This window comes from Ailuropoda melanoleuca, chromosome X, assembly GCF_002007445.2.
Source record: "Ailuropoda melanoleuca isolate Jingjing chromosome X, ASM200744v2, whole genome shotgun sequence".
NCBI lineage: Eukaryota > Metazoa > Chordata > Mammalia > Carnivora > Ursidae > Ailuropoda > Ailuropoda melanoleuca.
The window spans coordinates 63,027,448-63,052,364 of NC_048238.1; the positions used below are offsets into that span (position 1 = coordinate 63,027,448).

General features: G+C 39.0%; 1 non-coding gene across 1 annotated transcript; it reads right to left on the reverse strand.

Moving 5' to 3' along the window:
* Positions 1–20,972: 20,972 nt before the first annotated feature.
* Positions 20,973–21,078, reverse strand: LOC117797613. Its single transcript, XR_004622611.1, has one exon. It is a non-coding gene; the product is annotated as a U6 spliceosomal RNA (small nuclear RNA).
* Positions 21,079–24,917: the final 3,839 nt, after the last annotated feature.

Genomic DNA, 24,917 nt, shown 5'->3' on the forward strand with positions numbered 1-24,917 from the left:
AAACAATCCTAAAATTTGTGCAGAAACAGAAAAGATCCTGAATTGCAAAGGAAATGTTGAAAAAGGAAAACAAAGCTGGGGCATCACGTTGTCTGATTTCAAGCTATATTACAAAGCTGTGATCACCAAGACAGCATGGTACTGGCACAAAAACAGACACATAGACCAATGTAACAGAATAGAGAACCCAGATATGGACCCTCAACTCTATGGTCAACTAATCTTTGACAAATCAGGAAAAAATATCCAATGGAGAGAAGACGGTCTCTTCAATAAATTGTGCTGAGAAAATTGGAGAGCTATATACAGAATGAAACTTAACCATTCTTTTACACCATACACAAAGATAAACTCCAAATGGATGAAAGACCTAAGTGTGAGACAGGAATCCATCGAAATCAAAGAGGAGAACATAGGCAGTAACTTCTTCGACACTGGCCACAGCAACTTCTTTCAAGTCATGTCTCCAAAGGCAAGGGAACAAAAGTGAAAATGAAATTTGGGGACCTCATCAAGATAAAAAGCTTCTGCACAGCAAAGAAACAGTCAACAAAACAAAGGCGCAACCCACGGAATGGGAGAAGATATTTGCAAATGATATTACAGATAAAGGGCTGGTATCCAAGACCTATAAAGAACTTCTCAAACTCAACACTGAAAAGACAAATAATCAAGTCAAAAAGTGGGCAGAAGACATGAAGACTCTTTTCCAAAGACATACAAATGGCTAAGATACACATGAAAAAATGTTCAATATCATTAGCCATCAGGGAAATTCAAATCAATACCACATCGAGATACCACCTTACACCAGTTAGAATGGCAAATATTGACAGGGCAAGAAACAAAAAATGTTGGAGGGGCTGTGGAGAAAGTGGAGTGCTCTTACACTGTTGGTGGGTATACACGTTGGTACGGGCACTTTGGAAAACAGTATGGAGGTTCCTCAAAAAGTTAAAAATAGAGCTACTCTATGACCCAGCAATTGCACTACTGGGTATTTACCCCAAAGATACATATGTCATGAAAAAAAGGGTCATATGGACCCCAATGTTCATAGCAGCAACGTCACAATAGCCAAACTGTGTAAGGAGAGGAGATGCCCTTCAACAGGCAAATGGATAAAGAAGATGTGGTCCATATATACAATGGAATATTACTCAGCCTTCAGAAAGGATGAATACCTACCATTTGCATCAACATAGATGGAAATGTAGGAGATTATGCTAAGTGAAATTAGTCAAGCAGAGAAAGGCAATTTCATATGCTTTCACTGAACATAAGGAATAGCACAGAAGACCATAGGGGAAGGGAGGGAAAACTGAAGGGGAAGAAATCAGAGAGGGATACAAACCATGAGAGACTCTGGACTCCAGGAAACAAACTGAGGGTTACAGAAGGGAGGGGGTTTGGGGGATGGAGTTGCTGGGTGATAGGTATGAAGGAGGGCACGAGTTGTGATGAGCACTGGGTGTTAAGCACAATTCATGAATCATTGAACACTACATCAAAAACTAATGATGTACTATATGTTGGCTAGCTGAACATAATAATAATAAAAAATGTTTGGAAGAAGTCGCCTGGAAATCCGTCTTACCCTGCACTTTTGCTTGTTGGGAGTTTTTGATTACTGACATAATTTCTTTGCTGGTTATCGGTCTGTTCAAATTTTCTATTTTTTTTTCTTGTTTCGGTTTTCATAGTTTATATTTCTAGGAATTTATCCATTTATTCTAGGTTTTCCCATTTTTTTGGCATATAGTTTTTCATAATATTTTCTTGTGATTGCTTGTATTTTGTGGTATTGGTTGTTATTTTTTCTCATTAATTTGGCATTTTATTTATTTGAGTCCTTTCTCTACTTTTCCTGATAAGTCTGGCTAGAGGTTTATAAATTTTCTTGATTTTTTTTCAAAGAACCAGTTCCTTGTTTCATTGATCTGTTCTATTTTTTTTTTTAGTTTCTATATCATATATTTCTGCTCTGATCTTTATTATTTCTTTGTTTCTGCTGGTTTTATCTTTCGTTTGTTGTTGTTTTTCTTTTTAAAAATATTTATTTATTTATTTTAGAAAGAGAGTGTATGAGTGGGAGGAGTGGGAGAGGAAGAGGGAGAGGAAGAGAGAAACTCAAGCAGACTCCACACTGAGCACAGAGCATGATATGTGGCTCTTTCTCACAACCTGAGCTGAAACCTAGAGTTGGATGCTTGACTGTGCCACCCAGGTGCACCTATTGGTGTTTTTCTAGCTCCTTTAGGTGTAAGGTTAGATTGTTTATTTGAGATTTTTCTTGCTTCTTGAAATAGGTCTGTGTTGTTAGAAAATCCCCTCTGAGAATCACTTTTGTTGCACATCAAATATATGGTCTGTGGTGTTTTCATATTCATTTGCTTCCATGTACTTTTTAATATATTATCTTATTTCCTGGTTGCCACATTCATCATTTAGTAAGATGTTATTTAACTTCCATATATTTGTGGTCTTTTCAGATTTTTTCCTTTTGGTTGACTTCTAGTTCCATAGCATTGTGGTCAGAAAGGATTCAGGTTATGATTCTGATCTTCTTGAATTTGATGAGATTTATTCTGTGGGCTAAAATGTGGTGTGTTCCGGATAATGTTCTGTGTATACTTGAAAAGAATGCATATTCTGCTGTTTTAGGATGGAATGTTCTGAATATGTCTGTTAAATCCATCTGTTCCACTGTGTTATTCAAAGTTATTGTTTCATTGTTGATTTTCTGTTTAGATGATATGTCCATTGATGTAAGTGGGATGTTAAAGTCCCCTGCTATTATTGTATTATTATCAACGAGTTCTTTTATGTTTGTTATTGCTTTATATATGTGGGTGCTCCCAAGTTGAGGGCATATATATTTACAATTGTTAGACCTTTTTGTTGGATTGTCCCTTTTATTATTATATAGTGTCCTCTTCACTCTTGTTACAGTCTTTGTTTAAAAGTCTACTTTTTCCAATATACGTATTGCTATCTTGGCCTTCTTTTGACATCCATTTGCATGATAAATGTTTCTCCATCCTCTCACTTTCAATCTGCAGATGTCTTTAGGTCTAACATGGGTCTCTTGTAGGAAACATATAGGGGGTCTTGTTTTGTTTAAACATTCTGGCACCCTATGTCTTTTGATTGGAGCAATTAGTCCATTTACACTCAAAGCAATTATTAATAGATATGTATTTGGTGCTATTTTATTACTTGTTTTGTCATTGTTTCTGGAGTTTTTCTCTCTTCTTTTCTACTCTTTGTCACTTTCGGTCTTTCCTTCCCATACAGAGTCCCTTTTAATATTTCTTGCAGTGCTGGTTTAGTGGTCACTAACTCCTTTAGTTTTTGTTTGTCTGGGAAACTCTTTCTTTCTATTGTGAATTACAGCCTTGCTGATTTTTCCCATTCAGCACATTGAATATATTATGCCACTTTTCTCCGGCTTGTCAAATTTCTGTGCTGAGATCTGCTGCTAACTGTGTGGGTCTTCCCTTGCAAATAAGGGACTTCCATTGTCTTGTTGCTTTTAGGATTTTTTTCTTTATTGCTATATTTTGAAAACTTAGCTACAATATGTCTTGGTGTTGGCCTGCTTTTTTTGATTTTGATGGGAGTTCTTTGTGCCTCCTGGATCTGGATGTCTTTTTCCTTCTCCAGATTTGGGAAGTTTTTAGCTATTTTTCCTCAAATAAACTTTTGTTCCCCTTTCTCTCTCTCCTTCTTCTGGATTCCTATGATATGAATATTATTACATTTGCTGAAGTCACTGAGCTCCCTAAGTCTACTTTTGTGATCCATCATTCTTCTTTCTCCATTTTGTTCAGCTTCATTATTTTCCATTATTTTATCTACTGTACCACTTATTTATTCCTCTGTTCTTCCATCCTTGTGGTCATTACAACCAGATGGTTTTGACTATCAGATATCGCATTTTCAATTTCCACCTGAGTGGTTTTTAGCTCTATCTTCTTTGCAGTAAGGGTCTCCCTGATGTCTTCCACACTTTTTGCAAGCCCTGCAAGTATCCCTATGACTGTTTCTTTAAATTCTGGATCAGGCATATTACTTATATCTGTTTCAATTAGATCTTTGACCATGACATTTTCTTGTTCTTTCTTTTATATGAGTTCCTCCATCTTGGCATTTTGTCTAGGTCTCAGTCTTTTTCTATGTGTTAGAAGAGCCTGTTATGTTTCCTGCTCCTGAGAGTAACAGCATTATGATGAAGAGGTCATATAATGTCTAGGGCTTGGCACTTCAGGAAGTGTCTCTGTTGTTTGCTACATGCACTCTGCTCTTGTATTTTGGCAGCTCTATCCCTCAGGTCAGATGTCTGTGGAGGTTATCCTTGCCTGGAGTGTACAGTTTTTGACCTTGGACAGAGTGTGGCGAGTTTTAACTAGGTGTGCTCTGGTCTGCTTGTTAAATAAGACCTGATACTATTTCCACTAGAACTGAAGCTTTGCAGAATTGTATGGTCAGTAGAGTGGTATGTGCAGGCGTTCCTGCTGGTCTTCTGGGGAATGGGCCTGAGATGCTATTCCTTAGGCACACTTGCTCAAGAAAAGCAGTACCAGCTGATTGCTGGGGAGGGGTGGACGGGACATGGTGTAGGCAGATTAGGCAGCCAGTGTTGGCACTGTGCTGCTTACTGAAGTTGGTTTATGCTGAGGGGCTGGGGATGGAAGTGGTTCCAGTCAGCTCTTTTGTCCCAGGAGAAGGGATTCCATGCTTTCTTCTTTCAGGGAAGACCTCCCAGAAGAGCTAACAATTTTCCCTTGTGTATCTTAGGCATTTTTCAGATCGCTGTTTTCACACTGTCTGTCTCTGGGTTGCCTACCTGCCTGGAGCAGTGCAGTGCACTTTGGGCTCTATTCAAGCCAAGCCAAATGACTTTTAAAACTCCAAACTTTAGGGACCTGGTGTGACTGTGACCTGCACTGGTCTTCTGGGGGAGGACCCCACTGCACTGGGACTGATGCAGTTTTGACCCAGAAGGTCAGTCATGCCAAAGTGCAGGGGCCTGGGATTTGGAGCAAAGCAGGCTGAACGGCCAGTATCCATCCAGGTAAGCTGCCCTAGCAGGTTTTCTCTGCATAATGCTGAGCAGTGGGAGAGTGAAATGGTGACCTTTGTCCCTGCAGAGGCAATGCCACCTCTCACAGATGCACGTCATGAAGAGGGAACAGTCTCTCCCCATATGTCCTAGATGATTCTCTGATCATGCCATCTGCCCCCCAGGTTACCTGCTTGTCTTCTCTCCAGGCATAGGGCAGCACCCTCAGGGCTCTATCTAGTCATGCCATGGCCCTCTAAAACTCCAGACTTTGAGTCCTACTGGTTGCAAAAACTCATGAAAATCAGCCCCTCTTATTTTCCTAGCCAATGGCTTTGGGGAAGTGTTCTCCTTGTGTAATCCTCTGTGCACTCCTCTCTCTCTCACCTTTCTCTGGGACCAGGGCTCTCTCTCCTCTGCAGCACCTGCAATCTGTTTCTCCCCCAAATCATGTCTCCACACTTCTTACCTTCCTCAATGTGGACTCTTCTCTCCCTCTAGTTGTGCAGTTTGTTCCGTCAGTCCTCAGATTTATTTCTTGGGTATTCAAAATGATTGGTAGTTATCTAGCTGTGTTCAATTGACGTGGCAAGCTTACAGTCTCCCTACTATGCCGCTGTCTTACCTCCCTGGCTTACAGAGTTTCTGTTGACAGTCTCCTACTAGCCTTATGGGATTTCCCTTGTAAGTTAATGACTTCTTTTGTCTTGCTATTTTCAAAAGTTTTTCCTTATTACTATATTTTGCAAGTTTAATAACAGTATGTCTTGCTATGGGTCTGCTTTTGTTGATTTTTTGTGGGAAATTTTCAGCTATTATTTCCTCAAATTTTCTGCCCCCTTTTCTCTTTCTTCTTCTGTGACTCTTATAATATGAATGTTATTACCTCTGATGGAGTCCGAGTTCCCTAAGTCTATTATCGTTTTTGTAGAATTCTTTTCTCTCCTTTGTTCAGCTTGCTTACTTTCTATTTCTCTGTCTCCTAGATCATTAATTTGTTCCTCCACTTCTTCTAGCCTGCTGTTCATTCCATCAAGCATGTTTCTCATTTTGTTTGTTGTGTCTTTTATCTCTGTTATGTTATTCCTAACCTCTTTGTTAATGGTCTCACTCATGTCTTCCACTCTTTTTAAGTCCAGTGAGTGTCCTTATCATCTTTTAAATTCTCTATCAGGCATGTTATGTATATCTGTTTCACTTAGCTCTGGGTGTGGCCTTCTCCTGTTATTTCATTTGGTATAAATTTCTCGGTCTCCTCATTTTGCCTGTTTCTCTGTGTCTGTTTTGATGTTAAGAAAGTCAGGTGTGTCTTCTGTTCTTGAGAGTACTGAGTTTATGAAGAAGATGTCCTGGAGTGCCCACTTTGCCTATTGTGGCAGGGTTTGATCCCTATGCTGTTATGAGGCCAGCCTGGGCCACCACGGAATTTTATTTGGGCAATGTCAGCATTCAGACTAGATGTCTGCTCTCAGCTCATTTGCCAAGGTTGTGGTCTCATCAAACTGCAGAACACTCTTTCTGTATTGTCCTAAGAGGATTTTCTTGGTGGGTACGACCTGCAGATATACCAAATGCCTGTCCCCAGTTAGTTGGGAGAGATAAATACCTTCCCAGACAAACAAAACTGAAGGAGTTCATGACCACTAAACCAGCCCTGCAAGTAATATTAAAAAGGGACCCTTTGAGTGTAAAAGAAAGACTGAAAGCAACAAAGACTAAAAAAATACAGAGAAAATCTCCAGAAACAATAACTTGACAAACAATACAATGGAACTAAATTCACATCTATCAACAATCACTCTGAATGTAAATGGACTAAATGCTCCAATGAAAAGACATAGGGTATCAGAATGGATAAAAATACAAGACCCATCATATAGATGGGGAGATGACGGGGAAACATCTATCATGCAAATGCATGAAAGCCAGAGTAGCCATACTTAATATCAGAAAAACTAGACTTTAAAACAAAGCCTACAACAAGGGATGAAGGGGACTATATCACAATTAAGGGGCCTATCCCACAAGAAGATCTAACAATTGTAAATATTTATACCCACAAATTGGGAGCACCCAAATATATAAAATAATTAATAAAAACACAAAGGAACCCATTGATAACAATACAATAATAGTAAGGGACATTAACAACCCACTTATAGCAATGGGCAGATCTTCTAAGCAGAAAATCAACAAGGAAACAATGGCTTTGAATGACGCACTGGACCAGATGAACTTAACAGATACATTCAGAACATTTCATCCTAAAACAGCAGAATACACATTCTTTTCAAGTGCACATGGGCCATTCTCCAGAATATATCACATACTGGGTCATAAATCAGGCCTCAACAAATAAAAAAAAAGATTGAAATCATACCATGCATATTTTCTGACCACAATGCTATGAAACTTGAAGACAACTACAAGAACAAAAATTTAGAAAGACCACAAATACATGGAGGAAAAGAACATCCTACTAGAGAATGAGTGGGTTAACCAGGAAATGCAAAAAAGAAATTTAAAAATACATGGAAACAAATGAAAATGAGAACACAGCAGTCCAAAACTTTTGGGATGCAGCAAAAGCAGTCATAAGAAGAAAGTATATAGCAATACAGTCTACCTCAATAAGCAAGAAAAGTCTCAAATATCTAACCTTATCCTTAAAAGAGCCAGAGGAAGAACAGCAAATAAAACCTAAAACCGGGGCACCTGGGTGGCACAGCGGTTAAGCTTCTGCCTTCGGCTCAGGGCGTGATCCCGGCATTATGGGATCGAGCCCCACATCGCTCCTCTGCTATGAGCCTGCTTCTTCCTCTCCCACTCCCCCTGCTTGTGTTCCCTCTCTCGCTGGCTGTCTCTATCTCTGTCAAATAAATAAATAAAATCTTTAAAAAAAAAACCTAAAACCAAGAGTGGAAAGGAAGTAATAATTATTAGAGCAAAAATAAATGATATGGAAACAAACAAAAAAGCAGTCAAACAGATCAGTGAAACTAAGAGCTGGTTCCTTGAAAGAATTAATGAAATTGATAAGTCACTAGCCAGACTTATCAAAAAGAGAAAGGACCCAAATAGGGGCGCCTGGGTGGCACAGCGGTTAAGCGTCTGCCTTCAGCTCAGGGTGTGATCCCAGTTTTGTGGGATCGAGCCCCACATCATGCTCCTCCGGCTATGAGCCTGCTTCTTCCTCTCCCACTCCCCCTGCTTGTGTTCCCTCTCGTGCTGGCTGTCTCTATCTCTGTCAAATAAATAAATTTAAAAATCTTAAAAAAAATTTAAAAAAAGAGAAAGGACCCAAATAAACAAAAACATGAATGAGAGAGGAGAGAGTATAACAAACACCACAGAAGTAAAAAGAATTATAAGAGAATATTATGAAAAACTATATGCCAAAAAACTGGACAATCTGGAAAAAAATGGGTAAATTCCTAGAAACATATAAACTATGAAAACTGAAACAGGAAGAAATAGAAAATTTGAATAGACCATAACCAGCAAAGAAATTGAATCAGTATTCAAAAATATCCCAACAAACAAAAATCCTGTGCCAAATGGCTTCAAAGGTAAATTCTACCAAACATTTAAAGAAGAGTTAATACCTATTATTCTCAAACTGTTCCAAAAAATAGAAGTGGAAGGAAAACGTCCAAACTCATTTAAAGGTCATATACAAAACTCCCACAGCTAATTTCATCCTCAATGGGGAAAATCCGAGAGCTTTTCCTCTACAGTCAGGAACAAGACAGGTATGTCCACTCTCACCATTGTTATTTTACATAGTACTTGAAGTTCTAGCCACAGCAATCAGACAACACAAAGAAATAAAAGGCATCCAAATTGGCAAGGAAGAAGTCAAATTTTGTCCATTCCCAGATGATATAACTCTACGTAGAAAACTCAAAAGATTCCACCAAAAATTTGCTAGAACTCATACACGAATTCAGCAATATCACAGGATACAAAATCAACATATGGATATCTATCACATTTCTATACACAAATAATGAAGTAGCAGAAAGAGAAATCAAGGGATCCATCCCATTTACAACTGCACCAAAACCCATAAGATACTAAGGAATAAATCCAGCCAAAGAGGTAAAAGATCTGTACCCGGAAAACTATATTGAGAATGACACAAAGAAATGAAAAACATTCCATGCTCATAGATTGGAAGAACAAATGTTAAAATATCTATACTACCCAAAGCAATCTATACCTTGAATGCAATCCCTATCAAAATACCACCAGCATTTTTCACATAGCTAGAACAAACAACCCTAAAATTTGTATGGAACCACAAAAGAACCTAAATTGCCAAAGAATCTTGAAAAAGAAAAACAAAGCTGGAGGCATCACACTTCCAGATTTCAATCTATATTACAAAATTGTAGTGACCAAGATAGTATGGTACTGGCACAAAACCAGACACACATCAATGGAACAGAATAGAAAACCCAGAAATGTACCTGCAACTGAATGGTTAGCTTATTTTTGACAAAGAAGGAAGGAATATCCATTGGAAATAAGACAGTCTCTTCAACAAATGTGTTGGGAAAACTGGAAAGCAACATGCAGAAGAATGAAACTGGAGCACTTTCTTATACCATACACAAAAATAAAATCAAAATGGATGAAAGACCTACATGTGAAACAGGAAACCATCAAAACCCTAGAGGAGAACATAGGCAGCAACCTCTTTGACATTGGCCATAGCAATTTCTTACTAGGCACATCTGTGGGGCAAGCAAAACAAAAGCAAAAATGATCTACTGGGACTTCTTCAAGGTATCAAACTTCTGCACAGTGAAGGAAACAATCACCAAAACTAAAAGGAAGTCTATGGAATGGAGAGGATACTTGCAATAACATATCTGATAAAGGATTAGTTTATAAACTCTATGAACAACTTATCAAATTCAACACCCAAAAAAGAAATAATCTAGTTAAGAAATGGGCAGAAGTGGGTGCCTGGGTGGCTCAGTTGGTTAAGCGACTGCCTTCAGCTCAGGTCAGGATCCCGGAGTCCTAGGATCAAGGCCCACATCAGGCTACCTGCTCAGCAGGGAGTCTGCTTCTCCCTCTGACCCTCTCTCCTCTCATGCTCTCTCACTCTCTCTCAAATAAATAAATAAATATAAATAAATAAATAAATAAATAAATAAATAAATAAATAAAATCTTAAAAAAAAAGAAAGAAATGGGCAGAAGGCATGAATAGATATTTTTTCCAAAGAAGACATACAGATGGGCAACAGACACATAAAGTGATGCTCAACACCACTCATCATCAGGGAAATACAAATTAAAAACTATGATGTGATATCACCTCACATCTGTTAGAATGGCTACAATTAATAACACAGGTAACAACAGATGTTGGTGAGGATGTGGAGAATGGGGGACACCTTACACTGTTGGTGGGAATGCAAACTGGTGCAGCCACTCTGGAAAACAGTATGAAGATTACTCCAACAATTCATAATAGAACTACCCTACAACCCAGCAATAACAGTACTATGTATTTACCCAAGGAATCCAAAAATACTGTTTCAAATGGGCACATCCCCTCAATGTTTATAGCAGCATTATCAACAATAGCCAAATTACGGAAAGAGCCCAAATGTCCATTGACTGATGAATGGATAAATAAAAGGTTTTGTGTATATATATATATGTGTGTGTGTGTGTGTGTGTACACACACACACACACACAGGAATATTATTCAGCCATCAAAAAGGATGATATCTTGCCACATGCAGCAAAGTGGATGGAGCTAGAATACATTATGCTAAGGAAGACAAATACCATATAATTTCACTCATGTGGTATTGAAGAAACAAAACAAAGAAGCAAAGGAATAAAAGAGAGAGGGAGGTAAACCAAGAAACAGACTCTCAACTAGCAGGGGACAGGTGGAGGTGGGTGGGTAAAATAAGTGATGGGGTTTAAGGAGTGCACTTGCTGTGATGAGCACTGGGCATTGTATGGAAGTGTTGAATCACTATATTGTGCACCTGTGGCTAATATTACGCTTTATATTGGCTAACTGGTATTTAAGTAAAAATTTTAAAAAATAAAGAAATGACACTTATATGAAACTAGCCTGTTGACCAGAACCAGAAACCTAGGAATCATCTTGTCCTCTTTTGTCTTTTCCACTACTCCATGCTAATTCTTGTCACCAAATCCTTATGAGTCTACTTCTAAATTTGTCTTTAATATGTCTTTTCCTTTCTAACCCAACTGTCACTGCTGTTATCTAAAATGTTATCACCTCTCAGCTGGACCCCTGCACTAGCCTGCTAACTGAACTGATCTGCTTGCCACCACTTGTGATCCCCTACAATCTTTTTAACACAGTGCTACCAGTACAATCTTTCTAAAATTCAAATATGACCACATCATTATTCCTCTGCTTGACATCTTTCAATGTCTTTCTAACCCCTATCTTTACCACTTCACCGTCTAAGCTCCAACCATTCAGAATTATTTGCAGTTCATTGAAGGTGCCATGCTCTCTTGCTTGTGCACTTGTTCATGCCATTCTTACTTTCTTGCATGCATTTCTTCATCTGGATACCTTTTACATTAAGACTCTTAGGGCATCACCTTGCCCCAAAGCTTTCCCTGTTACCACCAGTCCAGGTTAAGTGCGAAGTTAAAGTACATTCCAATACCTCATTAAATTGCTTAGCATTACCATTGCCTGTTTTTAACAGGTCTGTCTGTTCAGTAGACTGGAGAGCTCCTTGAGATCAGAAACTGAGTTGAAGTCATCTCAGGGTTTCTGAATTATGTTCTCTTAAGTCTTGGTTTTGTGTATTTTGGAATAATAAAACTGTTCTTCTCAGCAAAGTCAGGTCTAGGTTTTCTCTGAATCTTGAATCCTACAATTCTTCTATGGCAACACAAAATCAGTTAAAAACTACCACACTCTGGGGCACCTGGCTGGCTCAGTTGGCTAAGTGTCTGCCTTTGACTCAGGTCATGATCCCAGGGTCCTGGAGATTGAGCCCCATGTTGGTCTCCCTGCTCGGCAGGGAGCCTACTTCTCCTCCCTCTGCCTTTCCCCCTGCTTGTGCTCTCTCACTCTCTGTCAAATAAATAAGTAAAATCGAGAAAAATAAAAAAAAGTTACCACACTCTGAAACAAGTTGCTCAGAACTCAGAATACAGAGTGTGTCTCCTTTCTTGGAATGAGGAAGAGAAAATGTCTACAAAATGTGAGAACAAACCTGAATTAGTATCTTGATAAATGATCCTGTGACAGAATAAAGATGCTGCTTTAGGGACAATAAACTGCTACTAGTAGAGAAAGCCTTTAGAGTTTCTCAGTTTTGTCTTTTTACTTTGCCTAAAGCAGGTCAAAATTCTCCAGTGTTTTCTTTCAAGTACAAAACATACTTGGTACTAATTTAAATAAGTTGTACATTCTGAATCCAGTTCAGTTTAAAATTGAGTAATTATAATAAAATAAAGAAGATTTTGCTAGATTAAATTGATAGGAATAGAAATAAAGTCTATTTAGGCTACATAGGGTTTGGTCAAAAACATTTTTTTAACATAACAGTTTCTGATTGGGAAATCATGGAGTTTTAGAGCTAAAAGGACACTTTTAGATAAGGAACCATCTCAGCATTGGTATGATGGCAAAAAATAAATTACTGTGTACACTTGTAACTTGTAAAAATACAGGATTCTATCTTCTCCCTACTCATTTTTCCAGCAAGGAAATGTCTACTTATTCTGCTTCATGTATCTGCCATATAGTTTAGACTGGTAGGCTTTCAGGAGATGGAAGCTTCTTAAAATTGATCATCAGCAAAAGGACTTCAAAATTTCAATCAAAGCTTTCAGCATGGATCCAAGCTAAATTGGGTCAACAAACTGAAGTTTGTATGTTACAAATGCAGCTTTCATTCAACTTGAACATGCTGAGTGGCAGGTATGATATGCCTGCTGAAATAGGAGTTCTGAATTCTAGACAATCTAAATCTAAAAGCAGGGGAGAGAGGTCAGACAAAATATCTAACAATTAAACAAATGAGGTCAATAGAAAAAAATACAACAAGCAAAGCAATCTTCTCTTTAGAATGAGAAATGTGTTTTTTTTAAAGTCAGGTTTACCTTTTATTAATTCAATTTTATGATTTACTAAGATTAATAATTAACTAGTAACTAACAGAGCAATACCTATAACAGGCATTTTTCAGGTGTTTTATATACATAATTCAAATCACTGAAGGAGGCACTATTATTATCCCCATTTTTACAGATGAAGAAACTGTAGCATAAAGAGGTTAAATAACTTGGAAATATCACATAGCCAAGAGGCAAACCAAGGCTTGAAACCAAGCAATCTGGTTCCAAAACCAGGACAATTAAAACATATGGTGGTTTGGTATTTGAAATTTATAAAAGCAATAAATAAATCTAAATGCATAGTACCCACACTTCCTGCCCCCTCTCTCCAACTACCCTTGCACTGTCTCCTTCATTTAGGGGGTTAAACTAAAAAGAAAGAACAGCAGTCAAATGTTTGATTTCGATGCAAATCTCTCTCATTTATTTAAAGCACAACATATTGGACAATATTAGTTCTCAACATTTGCTGCAACATGGACAGCACTGGAGGAGATAATGCTAAGTGAAATAAGTCAAGCAGAGAAAGAAAATTATCATATGATTTCTCTCATCTATGGAACATAAGAACTAGGGAGATCGGTAGGGAAAGAAAGGGATAAAGAAAGGGGGGTAATCAGAAGGGGGAATGAAGCATGAGAGACTATGAACTCTGAGAAACAAACTGAGGGCTTCAGAGGGGAGAGAGGTGGGGGAATGGGATAGACTGGTGATGGGTAGTAAGGAGGGCACATATTGCATGGTGCACTGGGTGTTATATGCAACTAATGAATCATCGAACTTTACCTCAGAAACCAGGGATACACTGTATGGTGACTAACATAATATAATAAAAAAGGAGAGGTCACAACCAACACCAAAGAAATTGGAAGGAGTATTAGAAACTTTTATCAACAGCTATATGCCAATAAATTAAGCAATCTGGAATAGATGGAGGCCTTCCTGGAAACCTATAAACTACCAAGACTGAAACAGGAACTGAAACAGGCCAATTAATTATGAAGAGATTGAGTCAGTGATAAACAACCTTCCAAATAACAAAACTCCAGGTCCGGATGGTTTTCCTGGGGAATTCTACCAAACATTCAAAGAAATAATACCTATTCTCCTAAAGCTATTTCAAAAAAATAGAAACAGAAGGAAAGCTACCAAACTCATTCTATGAGGCCCATATTACCTTGATCCCCAAACCAAGCAAAGACCCCATCAAAAAGGAGAATTACAGACCATTTCCCTAATGAATATGGACGCCAAAATCCTCTACAAGATCCTGGCTAATAGAATCCAACAGTACATTAAAAGGATTATCCATCATGACCAAGTGGGATTCATACCTGGGATGCAAGGGTGGTTCAACATTTACAAATCGATCAGTGTCTTAGATTTTATGCAGAAAGAAAAATTCAAAAATCATATTTTTGAAATTATTTTATGCAGAAAGAAAAATTCAAAAATCATATTTTTGAAATTATTTATTTCTTTTTTTAAATGATTTTTTAAATTATATTATGTTGGTCACCATAAATAATTTGTGGTACAGTCATAGAATGGAGCATTATACAATAATGGGAGTAAACATCTATAAGTAAAAATACAGATAAATCTTGCAAACAGAATTTTGCATGACATAAGCCAGATGCAAAGGAATCTGTCTTGTATGATTCCATTTATATGAGTGTCAAGGAGAAGTAAGACTAATATTGTTTTTAAAGATTCTAAAAGAAAGATTTTATTTATTCATTTGGGAGGGAGAGAGAGAGTGGGCACAAGCAGTGGGGGAGAGGCAGAGAGAGGGAGAAGCAGGCTCCCTACTAAGCAGGATCAGATTGTGGGGCTGGATCCCAGGACCCTGAGATCATGACCTGAGCTGAAGGCAGACACTTCACGTACCGATCCACCCAGGTACTCCAGAAATAAAATTATTTATTACTGTTAAAAGTCTGGATAGTGGTTATCTTGGGTGTGGTGTGTGGATACAGTGACTGCAAGTCCCATGAGGAGGCTTCTAACTGTTCTGTTTCTTCACCTGGATGCTCACCTGGTGGTATGCCATTCGTGACATTTCATTGAGCTGTCCCAGTGTAATTGGTGCACTTTTTCCTGTATATGCTGTATCTCAATACAAAGTTTATTAAAAAGGAGTATTTGGTGAAAAAAACTCATATTTCTCTCAATAGATGCAGAAAAATCATTTGACAAAATACAACATCCTTTCCTGATTAAAACGCTTCAGAGTGTAGGGATAGAGGGTACATCCTCAATCTCATAAAAACCATCTATGAAAAGCCTACAGCAAATATCATTCTCAATGGGGAAAAGCTGGAAGCCTTTCCCTTAAGATCAGGAACACGNACCGAGATGCCCTTCAAGAGATGACTGGATTAAGAAGATGTGGTCCATATATACAATGGAATATTACTAAGCTATCAGAAAGAACGAGTTCTCAACATTTGCTGCAACATGGACGGCACTGGAGGAGATAATGCTAAGTGAAATAAGTCAAGCAGAGAAAGACAATTATCATATGATTTCTCTCATCTATGGAACATAAGAACTAGGATGATCGGTAGGGGAAGAAAGGGATAAAGAAAAGGGGGGTAATCAGAAGGGGGAATGAAACATGAGAGACTATGGACTATGAGAAACAAACTGAAGACTTCAGAGGGGAGGGGGTGGGGGAATGGGATAGACTGGTGATGGGTAGTAAGGAGGGCACGTACTGCATGGTGCACTGGGTGTTATACGCAACTAATGAGTCATCGAACCTTGCATCAGAAACCAGGGATGTACTGTATGGTGANATAAAAGATAAAATGAACTTATGGGACTTTATCAGGATAAAGAGCTTCTGCACAGCCAAGGAAACAGTCAAAAAAACTAAGAGACAGCCCACGGAATGGGAGAATATATTTGCAAAGGACACCACAGATAAAGGACTGGTATCCAAGATCTACAAAGAACTTCTCAAACTCAATACACGAGAAACAAATAAACAAATCATAAAATGGGCAGAAGATATGAACAGACACTTTTCCAATGAAGACATACAAATGGCTAACAGACACATGAAAAAATGTTCAAAATCATTAGCCATCAGGGAAATTCAAATCAAAACCACACTGAGATACCACCTTACGCCAGTTAAGAATGGCAAAATGGACAAGGCAAGAAACAACAATGGCTAGAGAGGATATGGAGAAAGGGGATCCCTCCTACATTGTTGGTGGGAATGCAATTTGGTACAGCCACTCTGAAAAACAGTGTGGAGGTCCATTAAAAAGCTAAAAATTGAGCTACCCTATGACCCAGCCATTGCACTACTGGGTATTTACCCCAAAGATACAGANAATTCAAATCAAAACCACACTGAGATACCACCTTACGCCAGTTAGAATGGCAAAGATAGACAAGGCAAGAAACAACAATTGTTGGAGAGGATGTGGAGAAAGGGGATCCCTCCTACATTGTTGGTGGGAATGCAAGTTGGTACAGCCACTCTGGAAAACAGTGTGGAGGTCCCTTAAAAAGTTAAAAATTGAACTACCCTATGACCCAGCCATTGCACTACTGGGTGTTTACCCCAAAGATACAGACGTAGTAAAGAGAAGGGCCAAATGCACCGCAATGTTCATAGCAGCATTGTCCACAATAGCCAAATCGTGGAGGTAACTGAGATGCCCTTCAACAGATGACTGGATTAAGAAGATGTGGTCCATATATACAATGGAATATTACTCAGCTATCAGAAAGAACGAATTCTCAACATTTGCTGCAACATGGACGGCACTGGAGGAGATAATGCTAAGTGAAATAAGTCAAGCAGAGAAAGACAATTATCATATGATTTCTCTCATCTATGGAACATAAGAACTAGGAGGATCGGTAGGGGAAGAAAGGGATAAAGAAAAGGGGGGTAATCAGAAGGGGGAATGAAACATGAGAGACTATGGACTNGGCCACTCTGAAAAACAGTGTGGAGGTCCATTAAAAAGCTAAAAATTGAGCTACCCTATGACCCAGCCATTGCACTACTGGGTATTTACCCCAAAGATACAGGCGTAGTGAAGAGAAGGGCCAAATGCACCGCAATGTTCATAGCAGCATTGTCCACAATAGCCAAATCGTGGAGGTAACTGAGATGCCCTTCAACAGATGACTGGATTAAGAAGATGTGGTCCATATATACAATGGAATATTACTCAGCCATCAGAAAGAACGATTTCTCAATATTTGTTGCAACATGGACAGCACTGGAGGAGATATTGCTAAGTGAAATAAGTCAAGCAGAGAAAGACAATTATCATATGATTTCTCTCATCTATGGAACATAAGAATTAGGAAGATCGGTAGGGGAAGAAAGGGATAAAGAAAGGGGGGTAATCAGAAGGGGGAATGAAGCATGAGAGACTATGGACTCTGAGAAACAAACTGAGGGCTTCAGAGGGGAGAGAGGTGGGGTAATGGGATAGACTGGTGATGGGTAGTAAGGAGGGCATGTATTGCATGGTGCACTGGGTGTTATACACAACTAATGAATCATCGAACTTTACCTCAAAAACCAGGGATGTACTGTATGGTGACTGACACAACATAATAAAAAAACATTAAAATAAATTTAAAAAAATAAAAATAAAAAAATATTAGTTGTTCAATTTCTGTAGAATTTTTTAACCAACAACTTTAGAGTAGAAATGCTGTGATAACTTCATCTATAACTTCACTGTGGCAGAGTTTTCTTATTTGACTTCCATTAAAAGAAAGTAACATATTTCGTTTTTAGAATCTTCTAGTCTAATAATGTAGGCTGCTGAGAAAAAAAAGGTTTATAGGTGTAATTTTCACTATCACAGAGCAGTGCAGAGTATGCTACACAGTCAGATAAATGAATGCCTAGTCAAATATTTCAACAAAATTAAATGAGTCCCATCTTAAGTGGGCCATCTTGCCCCTGAATATTGGGTCCTGACAGGTAAGCTGGACCAATCAGGCCCAGGTTTTTTGCTAAGAGTCAGGATTATATCCCGGAAATGAGAGACAGATCACATCCTTTTACACCTAATGTAAGAGATATGGCCCTGTTCAATTCTTAAAAGATACTGGGAAGCAAGCAAAAGATTGAAATCTGAGCTAAGTGGCACTATTCAAGCTTAACTGGTGTGTCAAAAGAAGAATATAAAGATCATATTTTCCAAAGGCTCTAAACTTTAATCTGATAATTATGTGGCAATAGAATGCAATCAAAGGTGCCAGTATATCTTTTAAAGTGTATAGCCTTGGTATGCTACTCAAACTATTTATTCTGCCTGATTTAATTATACAGCCTGATTGACAACACTCAGTGCAAGCAATCCATTCTAATGCCTTCTGAAGAGATTACCTGAGTCCAGGTACATAAATGTTGCCAGAAGTGATAAATGGCTAGATCACTTTCTTCTGACATGAATAGCAACACTGATTCAACAGTGTGGAGTGTTGTTTAGAAAAAGAAAAAGTGAGTGTTAATGATATGCTGTAAACGTGTGCTGGGAAAAAATGCTGAGGACAGGTGCAAACAATTTTCTGTGTGGAAAATCAAATATAGCTGTAAAGATATGTGATAGAACAGCAGATGTTTCCCAGAACAAGTATCACTTCCATCACTAAAGCTTTTCTTATTTTTTTTAAGCCACTTTCATTGACCCACAGAAACACTGCTTTGTTTGGGGTTTAATAAAAACAGAGTTAATTAACGTGTAACACAAAATGACATTTTCTTTTACTTCTGTACATGATTTGCTAGCAGAAGGAAATCTGCTTCATTCTTTAATTATGGCCAAATGCTAAAGTCATTATATTCTTGCTTGATAAGGCTGTGAGCTTTCCTGTTTATGACCAAGTGATTAAAAAAGTCATATTTTTTACTGAAATAGTTCTATGAAATACATGTTTTAAGTTTTTTCAAAAATATTCATTTTATGCATACTTGAAATTGACATTCTTATGAGAATGAATGCCATTGAGTCATATATTTTTCTATGATTAAACCAGGCAAGAAATCTATGCTCATGGATATAAATGTCCTCATTTAGAGACCTTTGTGTCTATATAAGGGAGAGAAAGCTAAGGAAAATGGAAGGAAGCACGTGGGCATATAAATGTATAACTGCAAAGGGATAGGAGTGGTGGATAAGGGATGCTGGCACTGTAATCCACAATTTAATATCGAGGGGGGCTTTAATGGAGGAATTGGCTTTCCCAGGTTACTGGTACTAAGAAGGAATCATGCCCTTTTTAAGAGGAAGTAATGCAGAAAGAAAGAAATTGCAACTTGGTTAATTTTACTCTTCCAAAGTTAGGATACTGTGAGCAGAATAGTGTGGAATAATCTAAGGAACTCAGAATATGGATGAAGGTGTGCCAGAATCCAGAAAGATATCCTTGAATTTTGAAATACATGGGAGAAACTAAAACGTTAGGAAAAGTGAGAGAGGTTGGAGCACTAAAGACAACACAGGATGGTGGGGAAGATGAAACAAGTGTATTCCTTAATTATTTAGTTATTAAGGGTGAAATAATAAGAATTCAAAAGAGTGGAGTTTAGGCAAAATTGGAGAATTAAAATCCTTTGTATATCATCTATGGACATTACATGTTAGGGCTTACTTTTTATAAAAATATATTGTGATAAATACATATTAAGATCTAAGAAAGAGATTCAATACGTCTTTCTAATATGGAAGCTATTCTCAAAACTGCTGACAAAGGGGGAGTGTGTGTGTGTGTGTGTGTGTGTGTGTGTGTGTGTTTGAAAGAGAGAGAGAGAGAGGGACCAGGAGCAGGGGACTAATGGTGTGAGTGGAGCAGAGGGAAATATTACTCAAAGGCAAGGTACATTATGACAATTTCAGTTTCAAATGAAGAATAACCCAATCAAACTAGTTTAAATAAGAGAGAAATCCATTCTGTGTAAATGAAAAGTCCAGAGCTTCAAGCAGAGCTGGTTCCAGTCACTCGAAGGACAGCTCTCACTTCTCCTTGATTCTGATTTTCTCTGTGTGTGCTTTATCTTTTGGAAAATTCCTTCCCATTGTATTAACAAGTATAGATTTACACCATCTTTATATCTTTTAATTACAGAGATAGAATTTCTTACTCAAGTTCCAGCAAAACTTCTAGCAATTTCCCCCACAGACTGGCTTAGATCACTTGCCCATTCCTGAACTAATCATTTTGGCCAAGGAGATGGGATACTGCTATTGAAAATGTCTATCATCTTACAACTTCTCTCGTCAGTCAGAGAAGTCAACCCAACAAGAAAAAGTTTCTATTACTAGAGAAAGAATGAAGTGGAAGAAAATCATGTTAAGCAAAACTGTACAAACTGTACAAACATGTAACATAACTGTAGCTAACACAACAGACTATCAGCAATATGTCCAAACTGATGATGTGAGAAGGGCACATATAATATGAGTGTAAATACTTTGATTTCAATTATCTGGATGTTCTATATAAAAGTATAGGTGGAAGGGCGCCTGGGTGGCTCAGTCATTAAGCATCGGCCTTTGGCTCAGGGCGTGATCCCGGTGTTCTGGGATCGAGCCCTGCATCTGGCTCCTATGCTGGTAGCCTGCTTCTTCCTCTCCCACTCCCCCTGCTTGTGTTCCCTCTCTTGCTGGCTGTCTCTCTCTCTGTGTAGAATAAATAAATAAATTCTTTTAAAAAAAAAAAAGTATAGGTGGAACACATGCCCATTTTTTTCAGGTAATAGCCTTCATTTTTTTTAATGGAATGCTTCGCGATTTTGTGTGTTATCCTGGTGCAGAGGCCATGCTAATCTTCTCTGTATAATTCCAATTTTAGTATTTGGGCTGCCGAACTAGCACAACAGCTTTCATTCTTAATTAGTATTTCTCCAGTACAGTCTTTGGACCAATTGCACCAGAATTATTAGGGAACCTTGTTAAAAATAATTTCCTGGGTTCTACCCTAAATCTGTTGAGTCAGAATCTACAAATAAATTCCTCTTGGCCAGGAATAGTTTTAGCAGGTACCTGGGTGATTTTTGTGCAACTTTAAGCTCCAGAGCCATGGCTTTGTGTTATTTAGACACACTGAATTGTAATACTGGGAGAAGCTATTGTGTTTGGTTTTGTAATATAGGATGTAAACAAAGTAAGCCCATTTTTAGTGCTCAACAAATATTTGATGCATTAAATAACTGTTTCTTATTAGTTCAGAATAAGTAGAAGCCCTAAGAACTAAAGATAATTCAAAATCACAGGTAATTTTTTTAAAATATGGGGACTTCTAGCTATGGTGTGGTAATGAGGACAGCAAAAATTCTTTGTTCTCAAACAACTCTAAAACTTGACAGCATAGTTTTAAAAAAAAATCACCATTTCAGGGATCTGGAACAGAACAGAAGCAGCCAACAAACTGAGAAACATTTATTCATGTAAAACTGAATTTCAGGAAAGAACAATGAAAGTCTGTAGCATTCTTGTCTGGGACTTCTCCCATCCTGCCCCCGTATCAGTGTAAGGTAGTTCTATCACAGTGGAGCTGGCAGTGAAAATCAGCAGCACTGCTGGTAGAAGGGGCTAACTTGATTTGGAGTAGAGAATGAAAAACCTATGTCCAATCGCATTGTCAATAAAAGCAGCTACATCAATAGAAGATGAGCAGAAAAAGTTAACAGCATAGTAATCGCAGGGCGAAGCCCTGATTGGAGTCAATGGCAGACTAAACAACCAGCTGAAACTTAACAGAAAAATTCTGGATATGAGAGAACCCTGGTGGTGATATCCTTGGCTGTCCAGGGGGTTACATCAATGCAAAAGGAGACCTGAAAGGATTTGGTGGAAATGAATGTCTGGGCAGTACTAGAAAATGACCTGAGGGGCGCCTGGGTGGCACAGCGGTTGGGCGTCTGCCTTCAGCTCAGGGCGTGATCCCGGCATTATGGGATCGAGCCACATCAGGCTCCTCTGCTATGAGCCTGCTTCTTCCTCTCCCACTNCTTGTCAAATAAATAAATAAAATCTTAAAAAAAAAAAAAAAAGAAAATGACCTGAATTTGTACATATACATAAAGTCACACACAAATCCATCAGCATTGCGTGGATGCCTTACTGAACATGTTGTTTGAGCACAACCTCTGACCAATTGTTAGCTGACCATTAAATTATGAAAACACAGAGGTGATTCCTAGGAAGCCAGGCTGAAAAGAAACAAAATGATTAAAAATAATAATAATAAGCACGCAAAGCACGCAAAGCACGGGGAGACAGATTCCACTGAAAAGCTACAAATAAATGAAATAAAACTAGCAACAACAACCAGCTTCAGGGGAAAAAAAAATCCAGAGCTCTTACAATATATTACATAAAATATTGAGTTTTTAAAATAAAATGACAAGACATGAAAAGAAACAAGATTCAAGGGTAGGATCAAGATGGCAAAGTAGGAAGATCCTGAGCTCACTTTCTCCTGTCAAAATCGGCACCAAAATTTACAACTACATATAGAACCACTACCTGTGAGAATGAATTGAAGACTAGCAGAACAGATCATACACAACTAAAGATAAAAAGAAAAAAAAATCACCTTGAGATGGTAAGAGGGGTGGAGATGTGATTTGGTCGGGACCCACACACCCAGCACAGCAAGCCATAAGCAGGAGTGGTATCACAGTTGCAGAGGTCCTCCTTGAGGAATGGGGGCTTTGATCCCCACATCAGGATCCACAGCCTGGGCGACCTGCATGAGAAAGATGAACCCGCATCGTGTGTGGCTTTGAAAACCAACAAGGCTTAAGTTCAAGAGAGCTGGAGGGCACTAGGAAACCCAACTCTGCTCCTAAAGGGTGTGCACATGATATCACTCATTCTGATCCCCAGCACAAAGGCAACAGTTTGAAAAATACCTGGGTTACATGTGAAGATCCACTGACTAATTCTAGGCAGGGATCTATTGGAACATTCTCTGGGGACAGAAGCACTGGCAGGTACCTTTTCCTTTTTAGCCCCTTCCTTCTACCTAGCTGGCCCAGTGCTGGTGAGTCCCATTTCTGACATTCTCCATCTACTGTACAAGAATTGCTTGCACAGTCCTGACATTCTCCTGAGAATTCACCTTGCTCAAACCACCCACTGGGCCAGAGCCCCTTCCCAGCATCTCACTGCCTTGCCAATCCTGGTGGACAGCCTTGGCCAGCAGCAGAGGCCCTCTCAAGCAGCTCACAGCCCTGAAACTCCTGGTGGACATCCTCAGCTGGCACTGGAACCCATCCCAAGGGCTCCTGTCCCAGGGAACCAGCCCTCCACACTAGAATATCTCCTTCACAGCAAGCCACACAAGAGGCCTAATCTGCCCACCAGTACACCCATAACTGTCATAGCCAGGCCTGGCAGCCAGCCATGTTGGGGTTTAACTCCATACATCAGCATACCCACAACGGTTGTGGCTGAGCCTCTCAGCCAGATGGGCTGAGGGCCAGACCCACTCACCAGCAAGCCTGTAGCAGTCATGGCTGGACCTTGCAGACAGCCATACCAGGGGTCACCCCAATATAACAGCAAGTCTACACCAGTTGTGATGTGGCAACAATGGAAGCGTGCATGCAGGCCATACAGGGGTCATTGCTGGGGCACCCAGCTCAGGTGACAAGGAGGGGGGCATGTATGTACTACTGTAATCCAAAGCTTTATTATAAAGCCACTCTTTCAAGACTGGAAGATATAACCGATTTACTCAATATATGGAAAAAATTTGAAAGTTAGGCAAAATGAGGATACAGAAGGGTATGTTTCAAATGAAAGAATAAAACAAAACCTCAAATAAGAACTAAATGAAATGAAAATACAAATTCCACCAGATAGTGAGGATACGCAGAAGATGGTGGAGTAGGAGTAAGCTAACTTCATACCACAGACACACCTAAATAACAGCCACATCGGTTTGTCTAACCCAGAAAATGACTAGAAGACTGGTCGAACACACTTTCCACAGTTAATTGTAGAGAGGTGGCCACTCCAAAAACAGTAGGAAGGGCAAAGACTTGGTAGGAACCAAACTGCCATCAAAACAAACCACAAATGGGAGGGTGCCACAATCATGGAGAAAAGGGAGGAGCAGGCCTCACACCAGGCACCCCATGCAAGGGGGACCTGCAGTGGGAAGACAAGTCTCCATAACAATTGGCTTTGAAAACTAGTGGGGCTTAACTTTAAGTTTTTTACAACCACCAGGGCTTAACTCTGGGTACTTTAAAAACCAAGAGGCTCAACTATGGGAGAGCTGGATGGTGATAGGAAACTGAGTCCCCACCATTAAAGAGGCAGCATAACAAACAACCCCACTGAGATATAGCATAAAGGCAACAGTTTGAAAGGCTTCTGGGTATATGCGAAGGTAATTTATTTACTAATCTCAGAATGTATGCCAGAAGGGCAGGGATCTTTAGGAGACTGCTCCAAGAACAAAAGAATGGCAGGTACCATTTCTCTATACCCCACCCTCCACCAGCCTAGATGCTCAGTCATCTGTGGTAACCAGCATGAACATCCTCCACCTAACTTCTTTTCAACTTAAATTCAATTAGTTAACATATAGCGTACTATTAGTTTCAAGGGTAGAATTTAGTGATTCATCAGTTGCATATAACACCCAATGCTCATTACATCAAATGTCCTCCTTAATGTCCATCACCCAATTACCCATA